We start from the raw sequence: 12,423 nt of genomic DNA, 5'->3' as shown, positions 1-12,423 counted from the left end.
ACCCTGGGCCACCGCGGCTTCGCAGACTCCCGAGGACAGCGCGCCTGCGCCCCAGGCCACGAGGCCCCTAAGCTTCGTACTTCTGAAGAGGCGCCGGGACTGCGCCGCCGTGGACCAGTGAGTTTACGGCCCTGACCTGGCCCTTGTTCCTGCTCCTGTCGCGGCCTCCTGATGCTTCTTCGTTGACCTTCTAGGCCGACATCGTCGTCGAAGAAGAAGGAAGGGGCGGCCACACCCTCGGGGGCCCCGCAGCCTGGCACGGCCGCACCTTCTCCGGCGCAAAAGGGCGGCGATGGCGCCCGCACTTCTCCGGCCCGGTCGTCCTCGCGGGGCCCAGAGGAGCGCCCCAGGAGAGGGCACCCGCCAAGGCCTCGCCAGCTCCTGAGGCGCTCGTTCCCAGCCCGTCGGCCGAGGCCCCGAAGGCTCCCGAGCTCCTGGCTTCGTCCTCCACCACCCTCAACTTGTAGGTCTTGGCGACGACGCTGCCTCCTTCTTCTACTCCACTGCCAGCCCGCGACCCTTCCGCCTCGCCTGGCGCCCTAGAGCACGCCCTTTCCACGCTGGCCTGGCTGCGGGGTGATCTTCAAGGCGCTGACCGTCGCTTAGTGGCCGGACGCCTGGAGCTGATCTCTGGCTGGCTGCATTTTGATGCATCCGTCCGGGAGGTGCTGAGCCAAGCCGTGGCGGCATCCGAGAAGGACAGGCAAGCTGCCGCCCAAGCTGCGGCTGCCCACGAGGTGGCGCTGAAGGACGCCGGGGCCGCCCAGGATCGCTGCCGGTTGTTGGAGGTAGAGTTGGAGACTGTGCGTAACGAGCGCGCGGCCGAGGCTCGAGGCCGCCAGGCGGAGGAGGGGAAGATGAAGGCCCGAGAGGACACTGTCAGGGGTCGCGACACCGAGCTGGAGCAATTGGTGAAGGCGCAGGCCATGGAGCGCAGCCGGCTGGAGAAGCTGGAGCAGGAGATGAAGGCAGAGAAGGCCGAGCTAGAAGCCAAGGTGAAGGTCTAGCTGAGGACCGCATGGCCTTCAAGTCCCTTGAGGAGAAATCCCGCGTGGCGCTGCAGGCACTCTACGAGAAGGGCTTGGAGGAGCCGCTGGCCGCAGACGACAAGGGCCCCGCCCAGCTGCTTCCTCATCTGGTCGAGGCGCTTGAGGGCGTCGTGGGCGGAATCGGCCCCTTGGGGGGGGGGGGAGGCCCACGCACTCTCCTCGGCTGCACTGACGCGCGTCTTCAGCCACCTCCATCTTCGCGATCCTGACGCCGACCTTGACGAGTTGCTCGAGCCCGTGGACGACGAGCGCTGCGCAGCTGCTGCCGAAGCCGTGAAGAGAGGCCTTGCTGAAGAAGTTCTGCGCCTTCGACCCTACGCCCTCAACTGGTGGTGCTGCTGAACCTGCAACTCCGGCGGGCGGCGCAGGTGAGGGCAACGCTGCTGTGAAAGGGGCATCCCTTGCAAGTGACGGCGGCGTCCAGGGATGACGAGATGGCTCGCTGGCGGCTCCTTTCCTGTTTCGCTTCTGCAACATGCACCATGCCTCGCGGAGGCCTTTAAACTTGTGTTTGGTATTGGGAGAACAAAATGTCTTGTAATATTTGTTTGAGATTCCGCGATTTCCTTCCTGTTTGCTTGATGTTCTATGTCGGTAGGGCCCGACCCCGCGGATACCTCAGCCGCCGTTGGGTCGTCCGGATCACCAGGACGAGACCAAGGGGTGAGGGGCTACGTGGCCAGTTAGGCTCCTGAGTCGCGATGCTCAGGAGTCCCACTTGACGCGCAAAGAGCTTACAGAAAGGAGATGCAGGAGTAGGCCTAGTGTTCTACGTCGGCAGGGCCCGACCCCGCGCATACCTCAGCCGCCGTTGGGTCGTCCGGATCACTAGGACGAGACCAAGGGGTGAGGGGCTATGTGGCCAGTTAGGCTCCTAAGTCACGATGCTCAGGAGTCCCCCTTGACGTCCAAACGACCTTCATACCTTGGCTCCGCTCGGGAGGGTGCGTGACGACCTGGTCCGAGAGACCTGGCAGGGCGGCGTACGCCTGGGCATGACCCGAGCGCAGCCCCCGTGCCCAGCCCCCTCGTGCGGCTCTCCCGAGGGGAAAGCGTTGCGGTGAGGGTGGACACTGAGCAGGGTGGCTCCCTGAGGTTGGTACAACCATGGGGCCGCCCTCAGTTGTTTATCACCAGCGCAGAGCGTAGCGCTTCCGCACTTGCACGGGCATAGCCACTCCTCGACCGTGTCGACTGCCAGCGTGGAGCATGGTGCTTCCACTGGTGCGTGGGTGAGGGCTCCCTCTGAGTGGAGCCCCCGAGGCATGTACAACCCCGCCCTGACACGTGGCTTGCACGGCAGGGCTGGACGAGGTGTGTCTGGGCACTCGTGAGCCAGCACGGGACTCACAAGGCCGTACCTCAAGGCGGGTTGCGCCTAGACTTGATTCCAGAAGGTTGCGACGGTCCTGCGAGATGGTTAGGCAACCTGCGCCGGATGAATCTCCTGAGGCGATCACATGAGAAGGCCAGACACGAACGACCCCAGGAGGTGACGTGAGCGGTGCCATCCCGCCAGATAGAGCTCTGTCATTGGGTTTATCGACGCTGCAGGGACGGACCCGAGCACAGACGCCGTGCCTAGTCTTCTCTTGCGAAGAATCCTGAAGAAAGACGACCGGCGCGCGGCTCCTGCGGTGGCGAGGCACCGGGTCGCGCGCCCTAGCCTATCCATCCATGACTAGATCATGTGAGAACAAGGCACCAAGGGCCACGGGAGGTGACGTACACGGGAGCGGACCCGCGAGCCAGAGCTCAGCCTCTTGGGTTTGGCGACGCTGCAGGGACGGACCCGAGCACAGACGCCGTGCCAGTTCTCGTCATGAGGTGGTCGTGGGTGGGCTTGCTAGGGCGTGCGATGTTCATCGCATCGTAGTGCCGAGCAGGCAGGTGGTAATCGTAGGTAACTCAAGAGATGGAACAAGCTAGCTTAGATAGATGCGAAAACGATACATGACACTGGGACGGACCCGAGCGGCCTGGGGATGATGCAACCCGAGGGGCGCCCCCAGTAGAGTAAGCTAAAGATGCAAAAGGATACATGCTGCGGGGACGGGCCCGCGCGGCCTGGGAATAATGCAGCCCGAGGGGTGCTCCCAGCTGAATAAACTTGGAAAATGTCACCTGGCATCGTTGTCGAAGGAAGGTTGAGGTAGCTGAAGGTACGTGATGAAGGAGTCGCTCATCATGAGCCGCCAGGGCCCTGAGCCTCCGGAGGCTTTGGGGGCTCGGGCGGTTCCTTGAGGACCATCTCCATCTCCGCCAGGACTGCGTGATGCCTGGCCTCCTGAGCCGCCAGGATGCTCCATAGATGACGCTGGTAGGCGGCTGCCACATTCGGCAAGCCAAATGGCATGCAGACGTAGTTGTGAGGTGGACCCTCGCAGCGCCCAACGCGCGAAGGCCAGAAGCGCTCCTGAGATGCGGCTCTGTTGAGCCCTGGAATGTTGATGCAGACGTGCAGCCCGCCGTCCTCGCCGGGATGGGGAGCTGTGCCAGGTGGGCGGCGGTCGCCGCGCATGGTCCTTGCTTCTTGAAGATCCTGGGTGGTCTTGACGATGAACTCCTGAGCACCGGGTGCTCCTCGCCCAGTGCCCTCCTGAGGGAAACGTGCCGCAAAGCACGCCTCCACGTGGTGCCTGAGCGCCTCTCTCGTGATGTTGGCTAGGTCTGAGGCCCTCTAGAAGAGAGCCCCCAAGCCTCGCCCGAGGAGGGCACCGGGCGCGCCTTCCTATGCGAGGGAGGGAGGCGCCCCATGTGCGGGCGCTGATCCTGAGGCGGCGCCGCTGGAGATGCCGCTCTCCTGAGGTCCTGTGCGATGTAGTTGCTTCTTCTTCTTAGGGATGGCCTCAGGAGGGTACTGATTCCCTCGCTGTCGGGGTCTTCGATTACTGCGGCTTGGAAGGCGCGCTCCAGGGAGCACGCCGCATCTCTTTCTTCGCAGGGGACTGTGATGATTCCACCACTTCCTGGCATCTTCAGGACGTTGTAGCCATGGTGGGTCACCGCCATGAACTTGGCTAATGCCGGGTACCCGAGGATGGCGTTGTACGACAGACGGATGTGGGCGACGTCGAGTCGATGAGCTCGGTGCGGTAGTTGTCGCGCCGGCCGAAGGTGACAGGGAGGCGGACCTGCCCTATCGGGGTGGTGGAGCCGTCGGTCACCCCTGAGAAGGGCTTGGTAGGCTGTAGCTGATCGTATGGCACTTGGAGGCTGTCGAATATCTTGACGGACATGACGTTAAGCCCTGCGCCATCGTCGATGAGGGTCTTGGTGACTTGGACGTTGCTGATGACGGGCGAGCAGAGCATCGGGAGGGCACCGACGGCCGCCGCGCACTTGAGCTGGTCTGACAAGCTGAAGGTGATGGCGCACTTGGACCACCTGAGCGGGTGCGTGGCCTCGAGCCTGGGAAGAGCCGGGTTCACCTCACGAGCAAACTGCTTAAAGACGCGCTGGGATGCTGGGGCCTGAGCTCCGCCCAAGATGCAAGCGATAGCGCGCGGTTCCTGGAAGCCTCTAGCCCCCTCGTCCTGATGGTGGTCGTCGTTCCTTCTTGGTGGTGGCGGCAGTGGAGGGAGACCAGCATTGCCTTGAGGGCGGTCCTCGCACGGCTGGTCCCTCCAGGCGCCCTCGCGAGGCTGGTCCTGCCAGCGGTCCTCACGAGGCTGGTCGCGCCACTCCTGGCGGGGGCCGCGATCGTCCCAGCGTACCCCACCTCGTCCTCCTCCTCGGTCGTAGCCCCGGTCTTTGCACTCAGGGCGTCGACCGAAGCGTCCATCTCGGATGGCCCTGAGCTCCTGACAGTCGTTGGTGTTGTGGCTGTGTACGTTGTGGAAGGCGCAGAATGGACGGCTACTCTTGGACGACTCGGGGTGGTCCCGGCTGCGCTTCATGTCTGGCTCCGCCATGAGCACGACCACCCCCTTGCGCTTCACGTCCTTGGCCTTGGCTTTCTTCTCCTCTGGGTCGGCAGCAGGGAGTTCGAGGAGGGAAAGGCGCCCTTCCTCAGCTCTTGCGCACTTGGTCGCCATGTTGAACAGCTCCAGAGCCGTGCAAAGCTCCTTGTGGATGGCGAGCTCGTCCTTCATCTTGACGTCGCGGACGCCATCGGAAAATGCTAAGATGATGGCCTCGTCCGTCACCTTGGGGATCTTGAGGCGAACGCTGTTGAAGCGCTGGATGTACTTCTGCAGGGTCTCCCCTGGCTGCTGCTTGATGCGGCGTAGGTCACCCACGGCCGGAGGGCGGTCGCGAGTGCCCTGGAAGTTGGCGACGAAGCGGTTGCGCATCTCACCCCAGGAAGAGATCGATCCCGGGGGCAAGTTCAGGAGCCACGAGCGAGCACCATCCTTGAGAGCCACGGGGAACCAGTTCGCCATGACTTTCTCGTCGCCGTTGGCCGCTTCGATGCTCAGTTCGTAGAGCTGCAAGAACTCCGCATGGTCGGGGGTGCCGTCGTAGCGAGGAGGCAGGTCTGGCTTGAACTTGCCCAGCCAGACGACGCTACGTAGCTCTGGAGTGAAGGCACGGCAGCCTGCTGTGGCCATCGGGGCCCTCTGCAGAGGCGGAGCCTGCCCTTGATGTCCGCGCACCGCCACCGCATGCGGCACACGGTCCTGTCGTGGTGGCGCCGGGAGCGCAGGAGCGTTTTCTTGCGGCCGGGGAACTTCTTGGCAGCTTCCTTCTACTCGCGCGGGCGCCCGGCGCGCCTTGGCGCCAGGGCGCCGTCTTGCTGCGGAGGTGGCGGAGGCGCTGTTGGGGAACGTAGCAGAAATTCAAAATTTTCTACGCATCACCAAGATCAATCTATGGAGTAATCTAGCAACGAGGGGAAGGGGAGTGCATCTACATACCCTTGTAGATCGCGAGCGGAAGCGTTCAAGAGAACGGGGTTGATGGAGTCGTACTCGTCGTGATCCAAATCACCGATGATCCTAGCGCCGAACGGACGGCACCTCCGCGTTCAACACATGTACGGAGCAGCGACGTCTCCTCCTTCTTGATCCAGCAAGGGGGAGGAGAGGTTGATGGAGATCCAGCAGCACGACGGCGTGGTGGTGGAAGTAGCGGGATCCCGGCAGGGCTTCACCAAGCGCAAGCGGGGAGGAAGAGGTGTCACGGGAGGGAGAGGGAGGCGCCAGGGCTTAGGTATTGCTGCCCTCCCTTCCCCCCACTATATATAGGGCCAAGGGAGAGGGGGGGCGCAGCCTTGGCCCTTCCTCCAAGGAAGGGTGCGGCCAGGGAGGAGTCCTTCCCCCCCAAGGCACCTCGGAGGTGCCTTCCCCCTTTAGGACTCTCCCTTTTCCTTATCTCTTGGCGCATGGGCCTCTTGGGGCTGGTGCCCTTGGCCCATATAGGCCAAGGCGCACCCCCTACAGCCCATGTGGCCCCCCGGGGCTGGTGGACCCCCGGACCCCTTTCGGCACTCCCGGTACAATACCGATAAAGTGCGAAACTTTTCCGGCGACCAAAATAAGACTTCCCATATATAAATCTTTACCTCCGGACCAGTCCGGAACTCCTCGTGACGTCCGGGAACTCATCCGGGACTCCGAACAACTTTCGGGTTACCGCATACTAATATCTCTATAACCCTAGCGTCACCGAACCTTAAGTGTGTAGACCCGACGGGTTCGGGAGACATGCAGACATGACCGAGACGACTCTCCGGTCAATAACCAACAGCGGGATCTGGATACCCATGTCGGCTCCCACATGTTCCACGATGTTCTCATTGGATGAACCACGATGTCGAGGATTCAATCAATCCCGTATACAATCCCTTTGTCAATCGATATGTTACTTGCCCGAGATTCGATCGTCGGTATCCCGATACCTTGTTCAATCTCGTTACCGGCAAGTCTCTTTACTCGTTCCGTAACACATCATCCCGTGATCAACTCCTTGGTCACATTGTGCACATTATGATGATGTCCTACTGAGTGGGCCCAGAGATACCTCTCCGTTTACACGGAGTGACAAATCCCAGTCTCGATTCTGCCAACCCAACAGACACTTTCGGAGATACCTGTAGTGCACCTTTATAGCCACCCAGTTACGTTGTGACGTTTGGTACACCCAAAGCATTCCTACGGTATCCGGGAGTTGCACAATCTCATGGTCTAAGGAAATGATACTTGACATTAGAAAAGCACTTAGCAAACGAACTACACGATCTTGTGCTAGGCTTAGGATTGGGTCTTGTCCATCACATCATTCTCCTAATGATGTGATCCCGTTATCAACGACATCCAATGTCCATGGTCAGGAAACCGTAACCATCTATTGATCAACGAGCTAGTCAACTAGAGGCTTACTAGGGACATGGTGTTGTCTATGTATCCACACATGTATCTGAGTTTCCTATCAATACAATTCTAGCATGGATAATAAACGATTATCATGAACAAGGAAATATAATAATAACCTATTTATTATTGCCTCTAGGGCATATTTCCAACAGTCTCCCACTTGCACTAGAGTCAGTAATCTAGTTCACATCACCATGTGATTAACACTGACAGGTCACATCACCATGTGACCAACATCCAAAGAGTTTACTAGAGTCAACAATCTAGTTCACATTACTATGTGATTACTACTCAATGAGTTCTGGTTTGATCATGTTATGCTTGTGAGAGAGGTTATTAGTCAACGGGTCTGAACCTTTCAGATACGTGTGTGCTTTACGAATATCTATGTCATCTTGTGGATGCTACCACGCGCTACTTGGAGCCATTTCAAATAACTGCTCTACTATACGAATCCGGTTTACTACTCAGAGTCATCCGGATTAGTGTCAAAGTTCGCATCGACGTAACCCTTTACGACGAACTCCTTTTCACCTCCATAATCGAGAAAATTCCTTAGTCCACTAGATACTAAGGATAAGTTTGACCGCTGTCATGTGATCCATTCCCGGATCACTGTTGTACCCCTTGACCAACTCATGGCAAGGCACACTTCAAGTGCGGTACACAGCATAGCATACTATAGAGCCTACGTCTAAAGCATAGGGGACGACCTTCGTCCTTTTTCTCTCTTCTGCCGTGGTCAGGTCTTGAGTCTTACTCAATACTCACACCTTGTAACACAGCCAAGAACTCCTTCTTTGCTGATCTATTTTGAACTCTTTCAAAATCATGTCAAGGTGTGCGTTCTTTGAAAGTATCATCAGGCGTCTTGATCTATCTCTATAGATCTTGATGCCCAATATGTAAGCAGCTTTATCCAGGTCTTCCTTTGAAAAACTCCTTTCAAACAACCCTTTATGCTTTCCAGAAATTTTACATCATTTCGGATCAACAATATGCCATTCACATATACTTATCAGAAATGTTGTAGCGCTCCCACTCACTTTATTGTAAATACAAGTTTCTAACAAACTTTGTATAAACCCAAAAACTTTGATCACTCCATCAAAGCGTATATTCTGACTCCGAGATGCTTGCTCTAATCCATGGAAGGATCGCTGGAGCTAGCATATCTTTCAGCATCCTTAGGATCGACAAAACCTTTCTGATTGTATCACATACAACCTTTCCTTACGAAAACTGGTAAGGAAACTTGTTTTGACATCCATCTGCCAGATTTCATAAATGCAGCTAATGCTAACATGATTCCGACGGACTTAAGCATCGCTACGGATGAGAAAATCTCATCGTAGTCAACTCCTTGAACTTGTGGAAATACTCTTAGCCACAAGTCGAGCTTCATAGACGGTAACATTACCGTCCACGTCCGTCTTCTTCTTAAAGATCCATTTATCTCGGATTTCATGGCTTCCAACCATTTGTCGGAATATGGGCCCACCATCGCTTCTCCATAGCTCATAGATTCATCGTTGTCCAACAACATGACTTCCAAGACATGATCACGTACTACTCTGAAGTATTACGCATCCTCGTCGTCCTACGAGGTTTGGTAGTGACTTGATCCGAAGTTTCATGATCACTATCATAAGCTTCCACTTCAGTTGGTGTAGGTGCCACAGGAACAATTTCCCGTGCCCTGCTACACACTAGTTGAAGTGACGGTTCAATAACCTTATCAAGTCTCCACCATCCTCCCACTCAATTCTTTCGAGAGAAACTTTTCCTCGAGAAAGGACTCGTTTCTAGAGGCAATTACTTTTGCTTCCAGATCTGAAATAGGAGGTATGCCCAACTGTTTTGGGTATTCTATGAAGATGCATTTATCCGCTTTGGGTTCGAGCTTATCAGCCTGAACCTTTTTCACATAAGCATCGCAGCCCCAAACCTTTAAGAAATGACAACTTAGGTTTCTCTAAACGGTGTCGTCTCAACGGAATTGCGTGGTGCCCCTTTTAAAGTGAATGCGGTTGTATCTAATGCCTAACCCATAAACGATAGTGGTAATTCGATAAGAGACATCATGGCATGCACCATATCCAATAGGGTGCAGCTATGATGTCCGGACACACCATCACACTATGGTGTTCCAGGCGGTATTAATTGTGAAACACTTTCCACAATGTCTTAATTGTGTGCCAAACTCGTAACTCAGATACTCATCTCTATGATCATATCACAGACATTTTATCCTCTTGTCACGACGATCTTCAACTTCACTCTGAAATTACTTGAACCTTTCAATAATTCAGACTTGTGTTTCATCAAGCAAATACACTCAGCATCTACTCAAATCATCTGTGAAGTAAGAACATAACGATATCCACTGCATGCCTCAGCACTCATTGGACTGCATACATCAAAATGTATTACTTCCAACAAGTTGCTCTCTTGTTCCATCTTACTGAAAACGAGGCTTTTTAGTCATCTTGCCCATGTGGTATGATTTGCATGTCTCAAGTGATTCAAAAATCAAGTGAGTCCAAACGATCCATCTGCATGGAGTTTCTTCATGCACATATACCAATAGACATGGTTCGCATGTCTCAATCTTTTCAAAAACGAGTGAGTCCAAAGATCCATCTACATGGAGCTTCTTCATGCGTTTTATCCCAATATGACTCAAATAGCAGTGCCACAAGTATGTGGTACTATCATTACTTTTGGCATGAACATGTGTATCACTACGATCGAGATTCATTTTAGGTGCAAGACCATTGAAGGTATTATTCAAATAAACAGAGTAACCATTATTCTCCTTAAATGAATAACCGTATTGCGATAAACATAATCCAATCATGCTCAACGCAAACACCAAATCTCGATGGTAGAGGGAGCATGCGATGCTTGATCACATCAACCTTGGAAACACTTCCAACACATATCGTCATCTCACCTTTAGCTAGTCTCCGTTTATTCCGCAGCTTTTATTTCGAGTTACTAACACTTAGCAACCGAACCGGTATCTAATACCCTGGTGCTGCTAGGAGTACTAGTAAAGTACACATTCATATAATGTATATCCAATATACTTCTGTCGACCTTGCCTGCCTTCTCATCTACCAAGTATCTAGGGTAGTACTGCTTCAGTGACCGTTCCTCTCATTACAGAAGCACTTAGTCTCGGGTTTGGGTTCAACCTTGGGATTCTTCACTAGAGCAGCAAATGACTTGCTGTTTCATGAAGTATCCCTTTTTGCCCTTGCCCTTCTAGAAACTAGTGGTTTTACTAACCATCAACAATTGATGCTCCTTCTTGATTTCTACTTTCGCGGTGTCAAACATCGCGAATAGCTCAAGGATCATCATAACTATCCCTGATATGTTATAGTTCATCACGAAGCTCTACTAGCTTGGTGGCAGTGACTATGGAGAACCATCACTATCTCACTGGGAGATAAACTCCCACTCGATTCAAGCGATTGTGGTACTCAGACAATCTGAGCACATGCTCAACCATTGAGCTTTTCTCCCTTAGTCTGCAGGCTTAAGTAACTTGTCAGAGGTCTCATACCTCTTGACGTGGGCACTAGTCTGAAATCCCAATTTCAGTCTTCATAACATCTCATATGTTCTGCGACGTTTCAAAAACGTCTTTGGCGCCACAATTCTAAACCGTTAGCATTACGCACTGAACTATCACGTAGTCATCAAAACGTGTATGTCAGATGTTTCACAACATCTATAGACGACGCTGAGGTTCAGCACACCGAGCGGTGCATTAAGGACATAAGCCTTCTGTGCAGCAATGAGGACAATCCTCAGTTTACGGACCCAGTCCGCATGATTGCTACTATCAACTTTCAATTATATTTTCTCTAGGAACATATCTTAACCAGTAGAACTAAAGGGCAATGACATAATTTGTAAAGACCTTTTTGACTATGTTCATGATAATGAAGTTCATCTGATTATTGAACTCCCACTCAGATAGACACCCCTCTAGTCATCTAAGTGATACATGATCCGAGTCAAACTAGGCCGTGTCCGATCATCATGTGAGACGGACTAGTCATCATCGGTGAACATCTCCATGTTGATCGTATCTTCTATACGACTCATGCTCGACCTTTCGGTCTCTTGTGTTCCGAGGCCATGTCTGTACATGCTAGGCTTGTCAAGTCAACCTAAGTGTTTCGCATGTGTTCCGAGGCCATGTCTGTACATGCTAGGCTCGTCGACACCCGTTGTATTCGAACGTTAGAATCTATCACACCCGATCATCACGTGGTGCTTCGAAACAACGAACCTTCGCAACGGTGCACAGTTAGGGGGAACACGTCTCTTGAAATTTTAGTGAGGGATCATCTTACTTACTACCGTCGTTCTAAGCAAATAAGATGCATAACATGATAAACATCACATGCAATCAAATAGTGACATGATATGGCCAATATCATTTTGCTCCTTTGATCTCCATCTTCGGGGCACCATGATCATCTTTGTCACCGGCATGACACCATGATCTCCATCATTGTGTCTTCATGAAGTTGTCACGCCAACGATTACTTCTACTTCTATGGCTAACGCGCTTAGCAATAAAGTAAAGTAATTTACATGGCGTTATTCAATGACACGCAGGTCATACAAAAAAAAGACAACTCCTATGGCTCCTGCCGGTTGTCATACTCATCGACATGCAAGTCGTGATTCCTATTACAAGAACATGATCAATCTCATACATCACATATATCATTCATCACATCCTTTTGGCCATATCACATCACATAGCATACCCTGCAAAAACAAGTTAGACGTCCTCTAATTGTTGTTGCAAGTTTTTACGTGGCTTGTATAGGTTTCTAGCAAGAACGTTTCTTACCTACGTAAGACCACAACATGATATGCCAATTTCTATTTACCCTTCATAAGGACCCTTTTCATCGAATCCGTTCCGACTAAAGTGGGAGAGACAGACACCCGCTAGCCACCTTATGCATCTAGTGCATGTCAGTCGGTGGAACCTGTCTCACGTAAGCGTACGTGTAAGGTCGGTC

This window comes from Aegilops tauschii, chromosome 7, assembly GCF_002575655.3.
Source record: "Aegilops tauschii subsp. strangulata cultivar AL8/78 chromosome 7, Aet v6.0, whole genome shotgun sequence".
NCBI classification, from domain to species: Eukaryota; Viridiplantae; Streptophyta; class Magnoliopsida; order Poales; family Poaceae; genus Aegilops; species Aegilops tauschii.
This window is presented reverse-complemented; position numbering follows the sequence as displayed.